Consider the following 10,916-nt stretch of genomic DNA (forward strand, 5'->3'; position numbering starts at 1 on the left):
GCACTGCTTTCGATCCATTACCCACTTTAAGAGTGCTTAAAACAGTATATTAGGAATTGACTTTTTGGAATCAGCATGGCGAAAGGTATTTATCTATATGGTGAAATTTCTCTACATTACACTTCCAAAAATCCACACATTTTTATTGGCAAAAATCCATACACTGCAAAAAATATCTATATACAGTAGCCGTTCGATAACTGCAAAATGTTTACTTTTCAGTTAACGAATGCCGTTCGATAACTGCAACGCATTCTAGACGTCAAACGGTTGTCAAACGACGTCAGATGCAATGAAAGTGCATCTAAATGTGCAGCGTAATGCAGCTATCATTGAGTCTGACATCAGTCTGACATAACTGCAAAACTGTTGCAACTATCGAATTGCAGTTAAAAAGCATTGCAGTTAAATGACTTGCAGTTATCGAACGTCTACTGTGATGTGTCGCCGTTATATTTTTTTTCAATAGCGCAACCCGAATGCGGCTGTCAAATGGATTGGCTGCGTTCAACGGTTGTTAATCAGCTGCGTCCGTATGTACTGCCGCAATTAGTTAAGTAGATGGCAGTAGTAGGCCAATGTATATCAATTCAAAAGTTTACACACACTGAAAATAATCCACACGATCGAAGATAATGCAAAAACATGATGAACTCAGTTTTCTTGACATACAAATTATTTGATGAAGTTCCATCACTTCGATAGATCTAACACATTTTGTTTACTGCAATTCACAATGAATTTGCAACGCTCTGAGCAAATTAATTTTCTTTTGGAAATCCATGGGACATTAACGTGTAACACAAGACGATCCTTACTAAATGTAAAGCCACAACAATCGAACGTGTTTGGCATGTCGATTTTGCTACAACCAACAAAGTAATATTTATGTTGATATTTACGTTGAAGCTTGACATTTGAGCGGCGAACTGAGAAGTTAATTCCATTTTATTCGCAGTTTGAGTTCAAAATAAAACTAATTTCGACAATAAAAATGTTGATTTCTCCTCGGAATTCATTCGCTGAAAAATATTGTCCATTAATTTTAAGTAGGTAAGTGTTTGAACAACATTGGGATGTGTATTCATAATTCAAAATTATGTATTCACTTCACAGCAAAATGATTGTCCTCAGCTGTAGGCCAGGCCAGTGGAAATCATTTCTGGCACAGTTTCAACAAAAACCGAGACCAAAACCATAACAGGTATGTAACTAATGGGGCGATCCCTGCCCAGCACTAATGAGACCCCCCTTATTCAATAGCCTCAGGGTCGGCGTACGCGCTTGATTATCGCGGCCAAGAAAATATAGGAAACTTCCACTTGAACACCAAAACCGGATTCTTCAATTTACACACAGGTACCTTTATTACTCCTTCGTATTCCCACTTCCTTAATCTACCTCCTACCTCACTTTTCTAACTCTTCGGTGGGGGCCCTTCACGTTCCGCTACTCCAACCGCTTCCTCTAACGTCGCTACCGGGTAGCTCCAATTGTAGCCCGTATTGGACTGTCTCGGGGGGGACACTACCTCGAGGTTTCGATGCTGGGTTGTCTCCTCGAACCCAGTCACGGAGTGCCTGCAGCGTTGGTGATATCCACAAAATGGCGGTGTCTGGACAGTTGTGCCACGGACGTGCTAGAATGGCAAATCTGGCCCAGAGCGTGTAGGGTCGAGCTTCGGACGCAAGCGGTCCACCGCTGCTTGATTAATGGCTCCAAGAACACCCCACGGCCGAGTTCACGTAGACTGATGTGGGTGCACTAAGGTCTAGCCCAAAAGGGTCCTGGATATTTCCTCCTATGTCGCGCAATTCACTCTTTCACAGTTCTTCGACTTTAACTTCTTAGTTTAAATTTTCCGAATAGCTAATCGACTCACGTCTTTCTCTAGCAAAAGTTGCAAGCTAATTGCCATTTAGCGATGATGGTCGTTCGCGCGAAAAGGCTTGGCCTTGGGCTTGACCGTTACCTTTTTCCTCATAACATTTTCGCCCTATTGCTGTCCCCATTACACCACCCACCATGGCCTCCCATGTCCTTGCGTACACCTGGTGTTGAGTAGCGGAACTATCCTATGCTGCTGATGTCGGCACAGTGGGTGTTGATTGGGTCAAGTTTCAATGGATCAATAACTTTCAAGGCATATACAACAAAAAACCGAATACAAAAACCACGAAAATCTCAACAATCTTGGACAGATCAACACACCACTGGTTACACTCTCCCCCCGCTCGGGTAAAAAAAAATCGGTGAAGCCGTATTTTTTTTTGTTTAATACACAGGAACAACAACTTTGTGACGCGTACCTCTGAACCAAAATTTTCACTAACAAAACAAAACTTACTAACACACTCTTTTTTTAACACACATTGACTCCTGAAAATCTCAAATCTATTCAAAAATACCGAATCAAAGCTGTAATCTAGGGAAAGAGTAGCATTTTTAGTATCAGACGGATTATGGGTCGGGGTCATAAGTTTTCATCATTGGTATTCCAACTCCACTCTATTTCAAGGTTTGAACCTTCTACTGACCATCAACATCTTACGATTCCGGTCTCCTGCGATCCCATTCGACTGTACACATATAATAAACCAACATTGAAGCAAAACGAAATAAAATATATACAAATTAAACTACATAAAACAAATTAAAAAATTTAAAACATGCAAATCAACAATTTTACATGCAAAATAAAATAATCTACAAAAGTAACATATAAGGAAGAATTCCGGAATTATATTTACAATATGTACAAAGTTACTCTAGAGTACGGTATGATTTATTTCACTAAAGTTTCGCTATGTCGGAGTATAGCCATTTCCAATCGTAATCAACTGTGGCTATGATAACGTTATCGGCTCTTATCAGTGTGCGCGTATGGATGACCGTGAATAACCAAACTGTTTAATGCCTATTATGTCTACAGAAAGTGTTTAATGTGGTATGGCGTGGACTGTGAAACGATGAATTTGTGGCTGAAATCATGGAGAACAATCACAGTTTTTGAGGAATTTAATATCATTTTGACGACTAGTCGAAGTATTCTTTGGCCAATTGATCATTATGGTGTTATTTCTACTCTAAAATGTGTTGTCCTGATTTCACCTACAAGTTCATCATCGTCTGCATTGTATGATAATCATACAACGGTAAGTATAGGAATTAAGCTATTTAATAGTGATTAATTTTATTGTGTAGCGACAACTAACATCGAAGAATAGAATCCTATTGCGAATAGACCGTATTTATGAGATTTATTTTGAAGCATTAGTAGTACGGGTCATCATTAAGCTATAGCCATTCCTTCCTTATCCACACACACTCACTTTGTACTCTATACACAGTCTTGTTAACTGGTGATGCTGCAGCCTCAAAAAACTTTTAACGAAGTTGCATGCAAGTCAGAAAACTGCATAATGTGCATAATGAAGCAGATAAGCTCGGCATAACAATGATTGAACATGCAGCGAAACAACTCATTTAATCAATTTAAAAATGATCACGAAACAATAAATACGAATTAAAACACACGATTGACTAGTTGAATGCATTCATTTATGGGGTACTAGTTGCATAAGCAACCTCCCGTTTAGCTGCAAGTGGTTCCATCCTCGATACGAGAATTACGCAATAGGATTCAGTAAACCTCTCCAAATAGGGTTTTAACGGATCAGTTTCTCTCCTCACTATTGGCCTTCCCTCACTCAAGAACCAAAGCATTTACTGGTACCACGGATTATAATAAATATTTTCCTTTTAGGCCTTCAAATCTGCTGCGGAAAATATTCCCAGCGACTTGCCGTTCATATCGGCTACTTCGTAGGAGCTGTTGCCCTTTCTCGCAACCACGACACACGGCTTATACTGCGGACCTAATTTGGCGTTGAAGTTTTTGCCGGCCTCCGACAGCGCGAAACTCCTCTTGAAAATTCGTTGTCCGACAGAGAACGTGGGTGAGTAGCGTTTATGGCGTAAATCGTATTGATGTTTTGTACTCTCATATGCTCTTTTCAGGTTTTCTCGGACAATGTCGTAATTTTTCTTACTGATACCTTTCAGTTTCTCGGCTCGGTCGTTCTCTGAGAGCTCACCATCTTGCTCTCTACGGTGGTCAGATCCTCGTGTGACCATCTCATGGCCGAAAATGACACGATGCGGCGTGAACTTCGTGGATCCATGCAGCGTGTTGTTCAAAACAAACTCAATCTCTGATATTTTAGTATCCCAGAGCTTTTGGTCGGTGCGGACGTATGTTCGAATCATCGAGTTTATCGTCCTGTTCAAACGCTCAGCAGGATTAGCTTGACTACGGTGTCGTGCATTGGCCCAGTGTTGTATTTCGTACTTCTTTAACAATTCCTGGAATTCCTTTGATAGGAATGTTGTCGCATTATCCGTAATCACGTATTGCGGAACGGACAGCCTACGAAACCATCGCTCTTCCAAAATGGTGCAAAGACTACCTGAAGCAATCTTCTTCACCGGAGCAAGCAAGCAGTACTTAGAAAAAATGTCTAATACGACTAACAAGTGGGCATTGCCTTGCTTGCTTCGAGGAAGTGATTGTATGTAGTCCATACACACAATTTGGAATGGTCTGGTCGCAATTCGCTGCTTCCCCATTTCTGGAGCCGTTGATAATGTGGAGTGTTTGTTCTCCTTACAAGTCTCACACAATGCGATGTACTTTTTGATGTCAGCATTCATTCTGGGCCAATAATACTTGCGTTTGACTTTCTCAATGCACTTTTCGAACCCAATGTGCATAATTTCGTCATGCTCTTGTTGAATGACACGTTGGCGTTTGGACTCAGGCACGCATTCCTTCCACTCAAACCTGTAGTCTAGAACGTCAGACTGTGCAGCAACGAATTTAAACAATTTTCCGTCCTCGATCCGGAAGTCGACGTACTTCTCGGGATCGGTTTCTACTGCCTCGAACAGAGCTCGGTACCATTTGTCCGTCTCATCCACTTCTAGGGCTTCAATCGATCGGGATAAAGCATCCGGAACAATATTTTCCTTCCCTTTCCTATGCTTTATCTCCATATCGAAGTGCTGCAGTGTTATGCTCCATCGGCTCAAGCGGGATGACGATCTCCATTTGGCTCTCATTATAAACGAAAGCGCCGATGAATCCGTGATGAGCGTGAAATGTGTTCCCTCGATATAGCATCGGAACTTTTCAATGCAGCGAAGGGCAGCCAAGCCTTCTTTCTCCGCTGCATGATAGTTGAGCTCGGCACCTTTCAGCTTCTCAGAGTGATACGCTATCACTCGCTCAATGCCATTATGTACCTGAGTGAGTACACCTGCTAGAGTTGTATCGCTGGCGTCCGTTTGTACGCAAAACGGTACGCTGAAGTCAGGTTGGCCATCACTGGGGCAGTTATCAGCTTCTCCTTGATGGCTCTGAACGCGTTTTCTGTTGCCTCATTCCACCGCACTTTTTCGGCTTGTTTTTCAACAAGTCTGTCAACGGTGCGGTGAGTTCACTGAATTTATCGATAAACCTGCGGTAGTAGTTCACCATACCGAGGAATCTTCTCAATGACCTTATGGATTTTGGTGCTCAAAGCCCAGGATCGCTTGGACTCGATCCGGTTAGGCCGCAATCCTTTCCCCGAAAGGAAATATCCGAGGTAAGGCAGTTCGTGGCAACAAAACTTGGATTTTTCCAGGTTAATGAAAAGGTTCGCCTCCTTCAATCTCCGAGCTAATTCCCTTAACTTCGAGACATGCTCCTCGAAAGTATGACTCGCCACTACTATATCGTCTAAGTAAACGAATATAGCCGGCTCGAGCTCGCCATGTCCGAGTACTCTATCCATAAGTTTACTGAGCGTTGCCGGACTATTGACTAGCCCGAAGGGCAATCTCGTAAACTGGAAAAGTCCCTTCCCTGGAACCGAGAAAGCGGTGAATCTCCTCGATGCACGGTTCAAAGGAACTTGCAGGAAGGCCTGCGAAAGGTCGATTGTAGTCAAAAATCGAAAAGGACCTAGCTGACTAAGAATCCGATTCTGATGTGGAAGAGGATATGCATCCCTTTTTGTTCGCTCATTGAGCTTTCGTGCGTCGAGACAAAGTCTTATCTCTTCGCTGTCTCGCTTTTTAACAGGGACGACAGGCAACGCCCAATCCGAGTCGGAAGGTTCGACCACTCTGTCCTTAATCATGTTGTCCAGTGCACGGTGGATTTTCTCCTGGATTACTGGACTCCACGGGTACGGATTTTTCCGAACGGGATCGGCGTTGGCGAATTCGTCTTTCAGCTCGATCTTATGCTCAATGAGACTTGTTTTTCCCAAATGACCAGGACTTGCTGGTAGAAACAAACTTTTGCTTCTTCAAGTTGTCGTTTTTGATTATCGTTTAATTCACTAATCTCTTCTAACGGTTCTGTTTCAGCATCATCAATTGCATCAATGGGCTGAGATATCGTGGGCGAATCCCGAAGGCTTGCCAGAAATCGTAGCCCAGAATACAACGACGACTCAGACTTGGAGCTACCAGAACTGGTAAGAGTTTGGTTTCTCCGTTAAAGGTTATTGGAACCTCTGTTGTCCCTATCACGTCTAAACTCTGTCCTCCGGCTGTTTTGAGATCTATTCTCGTGGGTCTTAATTGCAACTTGAGGGTACTAATCAGCTTTTTACTACCTATGCCCAATACTGTTTTAGCTGCTCCACTATCTAAAAGTCCAATAATAGAAATTCCCAGTATTTCCACTCTCACGAATGGCCTGGAATCGTCGCTGAGAGTCACGAGCATGGTTGTCAACTCTGCCTCTTCAGCTATGTCTCCACTGACCCGCGAGTAACCGAGCTGTTCGAGAGAATCTGGAACTTCTGGTTCTGTTTGAGGTCTTGTGGAGTGACTTGCAAGACTGTCTTGCCTCATTAGGCAGTCTTGTACAAGTTTTTTGATTGGCAGTATGGGCAATCTTTTGTTTTGAAACCAGGGAACCCACAGCGTAGACAAAATAGCTTACGTTCCCTTGTACACACCTCGAAATCGTGTCCACCTTCATGGCAATTAAAGCAAACGCTCTTGCCTGGAGGAATGTATGCGTTTACGATTCTCTGGAGGGCGCTTGTTCCGCTAGTGCTCGGAACTGGATTATTTTGCCGCTGTGCAGTTTCAGGATTTGGATTTGGTTTGCATACTTCTTTTTGAAACTTGTCGGTTTTCTGGACACTGAGCTGCTGTTGTTTCCAAGGTCGTTTTTGAAATTGTTGATTGTCTTGTCTGAACTGCTGCTTCCCATTTGAGCTTCCCCGATCCTGGTTCCTATTCGGAAACCTATCCTGGTTTGCTCGGTATGGTTGCTGAGTTCTGACCTCGTCAATCTGCACTACCTCTTTTCGCGAAAACCTACTCTCTCTCTTCTGATACATATGCCAGTTTATCGAATCGAATCTTTTACCAAAATCTTTCATTTTAGGTATGGAACTCACATTTGCTGCCAGCATTGCAATTCTGCAATCTTCCCTAGTATTACGGAAGAGGACGTCAAACTTTCGTTTTTCGTCCCACGGGCTCGACATGCTGCGGAAGATCCGGACCATGTCCAAGTAAAAGTCCTGGAACTTCTCTCTGGGACCCTGCTTCCGATTGTTAGCCTGCCGTTCATAGACGTAATCTATATCGACTGGTAAGAACTCTTTTTCAGTTCAGTCACTAATTCTTTCCATGTCCCTATATCGCTACTAACCTCCATAAACCAGGATCTCGCCTTCTGAGTGAACAGATGGTGAGCTCCTGCAACAGCTCTGCCTCAGAAAATCCTTCTGATCTGGCGTTGAAATCGACTTCTTTAAGAATTCGTTCAACCGTCTGCCATTATCCATTCCGTCGTATTTCACCGACCACTTATGGATCGGGAACTTACTTCCGCTATTCAATGGTCTACTGTTATCCTTCCTTACCTCCTTCTTCTCATTGCTACTGTTTTCTATCACCTTCTCTTCTTCTGAATTTTTGAGTGTGTCCAACGACTCATTTCTTTGTTTTAACCAGCCTAAGAAATCTACCGATTTCGCCTGTACTTCTTCTACTTCTTTTTCCTCCGTCAAACGCTCTTCGATTTGAGTACTGTTTGATGTGCCTGTATGAAGTTCCTGCTGCTGAACAACGGGCTGGACAGACTCAAGCACAGTGATGCGTTGTAGCAATTGGGTCATAATCGCTTTCAATTGTTTTATTTCGTCTGCGAATCCCTGTCTCTCGCTATCTACAACTTTAACAGACTCATTGTCCCTAGCACTAACTCTGTCAACCGTATTGCTATCTTTAGGATCGGTTTCCTTGCTATTCACAGACCTCTCACTCGTTTGTTCATTCACGTTGTTCTCTTGCTCTAACTCATCGGTTTGGTTTTCTCCCTAAGGGTGTTCAAGCTCTCGTTTATGATTGCTAATTCTGCCTCTCGCACCTCTAACAGGTGGGAGGTGGCCGAATAGTACACATTGAGTAACTTGACACACTCCCAGCTATCACTGCAAGGCTGTTCAATTCGTCGTCCTTCTTAGTGTTAGTTCTCAAACGCTGCATTCGGAAGAGAATGTGAATTAATCAGTCTTAAACAATTGATCTGGAGCCTTTTTCATCGCACGCTTTTCCAAATGATTTTTGATTCCATTCAACTTATCGTCGCAAACCTCTAATTCATGAACTACCGATTCACCAACAAACAATGTTCTCAAGTCTGATTTTCCTTTTTCCTCTTTCAGGCGACTACGCAGATTTCGTTCGGCAACGCTACGTGTGCCTTCTACCGGCATGCTACGGATCTTCAACTCGTACTCTAGCTCATCTATTGTCAGATGGCCAGGATTCATCGCGTGGTACCACGATACGAAATGGGACATAGCCATCTCTTCAACAGGCATTCAACTAAGAAAATCGAATATTGAATTAAAAGGAAACTACGGAATCCTTTCAAGTGGAATACCACCAAAAAATTGAAAATCCTAGAGAAAGGAAATACTTCTGTTCAAAGAAGCTGTAAATTAAAAATCCTAAAATTTGTTCACGCTCCCTAATGAAGCAAATAATTTGAAAATCCTAGTTTTAGTTCGTCTATCTTTGATAAACTTTTGTTTTTATTTGGTGTTTTACTCAACAGTCTGAAAGAATACAACATTGATCAAATTCCGGAATTCAACGCGAATCTCTCCGACTAATTCATATGCTTTTAGTAAGTTTTGCTCAATGATGGGTAGCTATTCAGACCGTTCGCTTACATCCAAGACCCCTCTTAATGAAAAAAAATATATTGACCCTCATTCATCAATTGGTTACCTGTTTTGTGTGCTTTGGTCAAGTTCGTTAGCGAAGTCTGGACGTTTTCCCAGAGACTTCTGCAAAGACACGCAATTGGCATTCAAGTGTACCCGGGCACTGATAATCTACGCAAATTTCAGTTGGGCGCTAAGTGTAACTAATGGGGCGATCCCTGCCCAGCACTAATGAGACCCCCCTTATTCAATAGCCTCAGGGTCGGCGTACGCGCTTGATTATCGCGGCCAAGAAAATATAGGAAACTTCCACTTGAACACCAAAACCGGATTCTTCAATTTACACACAGGTACCTTTATTACTCCTTCGTATTCCCACTTCCTTAATCTACCTCCTACCTCACTTTTCTAACTCTTCGGTGGGGGCCCCCTTCACGTTCCGCTACTCCAACCGCTTCCTCTAACGTCGCTACCGGGTAGCTCCAATTGTAGCCCGTATTGGACTGTCTCGGGGGGGACACTACCTCGAGGTTTCGATGCTGGGTTGTCTCCTCGAACCCAGTCACGGAGTGCCTGCAGCGTTGGTGATATCCACAAAATGGCGGTGTCTGGACAGTTGTGCCACGGACGTGCTAGAATGGCAAATCTGGCCCAGAGCGTGTAGGGTCGAGCTTCGGACGCAAGCGGTCCACCGCTGCTTGATTAATGGCTCCAAGAACACTCCACGGCCGAGTTCACGTAGACTGATGTGGGTGCACTAAGGTCTAGCCCAAAAAGGGGTCCTGGATATTTCCTCCTATGTCGCGCAATTCACTCTTTCACAGATCTTCGACTTTAACTTCTTGGTTTCAATTTTCCGGATAGCTAATCGACTCACGTCTTTCTCTAGCAAAAGTTGCAAGCTAATTGCCATTTAGCGATGGTGGTCGTTCGCGCGAAAAGGCTTGGCCTTGGGCTTGACCGTTACCTTTTTCCCTCATCACATTTTCGCCCTATTGCTGTCCCCATTACACCACCCACCATGGCCTCCCATGTCCTTGCGTACACCTGGTGTTGAGTAGCGGAACTATCCTATGCTGCTGATGTCGGCACAGTGGGTGTTGATTGGGTCAAGTTTCAATGGATCAATAACTTTCAAGGCATATACAACAAAAAACCGAATACAAAAACCACGAAAATCTCAACAATCTTGGACAGATCAACACACCACTGGTTACAGGTAATACCGCAAGTAATCTAATGCTATTATAATATAGAGTGAAACTTTTCCAGCTTTAGCTCGCAAAATAAACTACCATGAATTGCCAGCTGTCGAACCCGTGACCCCGGAAAACTCAGCACAGTAATCACCCGACAGCCAGGGTCTTCTTTCATCAATCGTAAAATAAGAATAGAATATTTTTACAGGAAATGTTTTATTCTGACAATAAATTGTAAACTGAGAATAAACAGACATGTTATATAAAAATTAAAAATCAGTTGTTCATTGGTGCATTAAGATGAGAATAATTGAGAAAACGAAAAAAAAAAAAAATGGTTTCTTTTAAATATAACTTTTACGCAATATAATTTTATTGATTGAAACTGTGGAAAAGTTACATTTTCGTACATTGATTTATTATGTTATCCACGTTATTTTCATTGGAGAAAATAGAAGTAAATTTTCAA

The 10,916-nt window shown here is 42.7% G+C and overlaps 2 long non-coding RNA genes across 3 annotated transcripts; both read left to right on the plus strand.

Annotated features, from left to right (window-relative positions):
* The first annotated feature begins 794 nt into the window (after positions 1 to 794).
* On the plus strand, positions 795 to 10,608 carry LOC134226021 (uncharacterized). Its single transcript, XR_009983372.1, has 3 exons — positions 795 to 1,053; positions 1,117 to 1,204; positions 10,521 to 10,608. It is a non-coding gene; the product is annotated as an uncharacterized LOC134226021 (long non-coding RNA).
* Positions 2,955 to 8,959, plus strand: LOC134222360 (uncharacterized). 2 transcript variants are annotated; one of them, XR_009982414.1, is made up of 5 exons: positions 2,955 to 3,155; positions 3,767 to 3,959; positions 6,418 to 6,527; positions 7,454 to 7,663; positions 8,742 to 8,959. It is a non-coding gene; the product is annotated as an uncharacterized LOC134222360 (long non-coding RNA). The 2 variants fall into 2 exon arrangements; XR_009982415.1 differs by lacking the exon at positions 6,418 to 6,527.
* Positions 10,609 to 10,916: the final 308 nt, after the last annotated feature.

Source organism: Armigeres subalbatus, chromosome 3 (assembly GCF_024139115.2).
Source record: "Armigeres subalbatus isolate Guangzhou_Male chromosome 3, GZ_Asu_2, whole genome shotgun sequence".
Lineage (NCBI taxonomy): Eukaryota > Metazoa > Arthropoda > Insecta > Diptera > Culicidae > Armigeres > Armigeres subalbatus.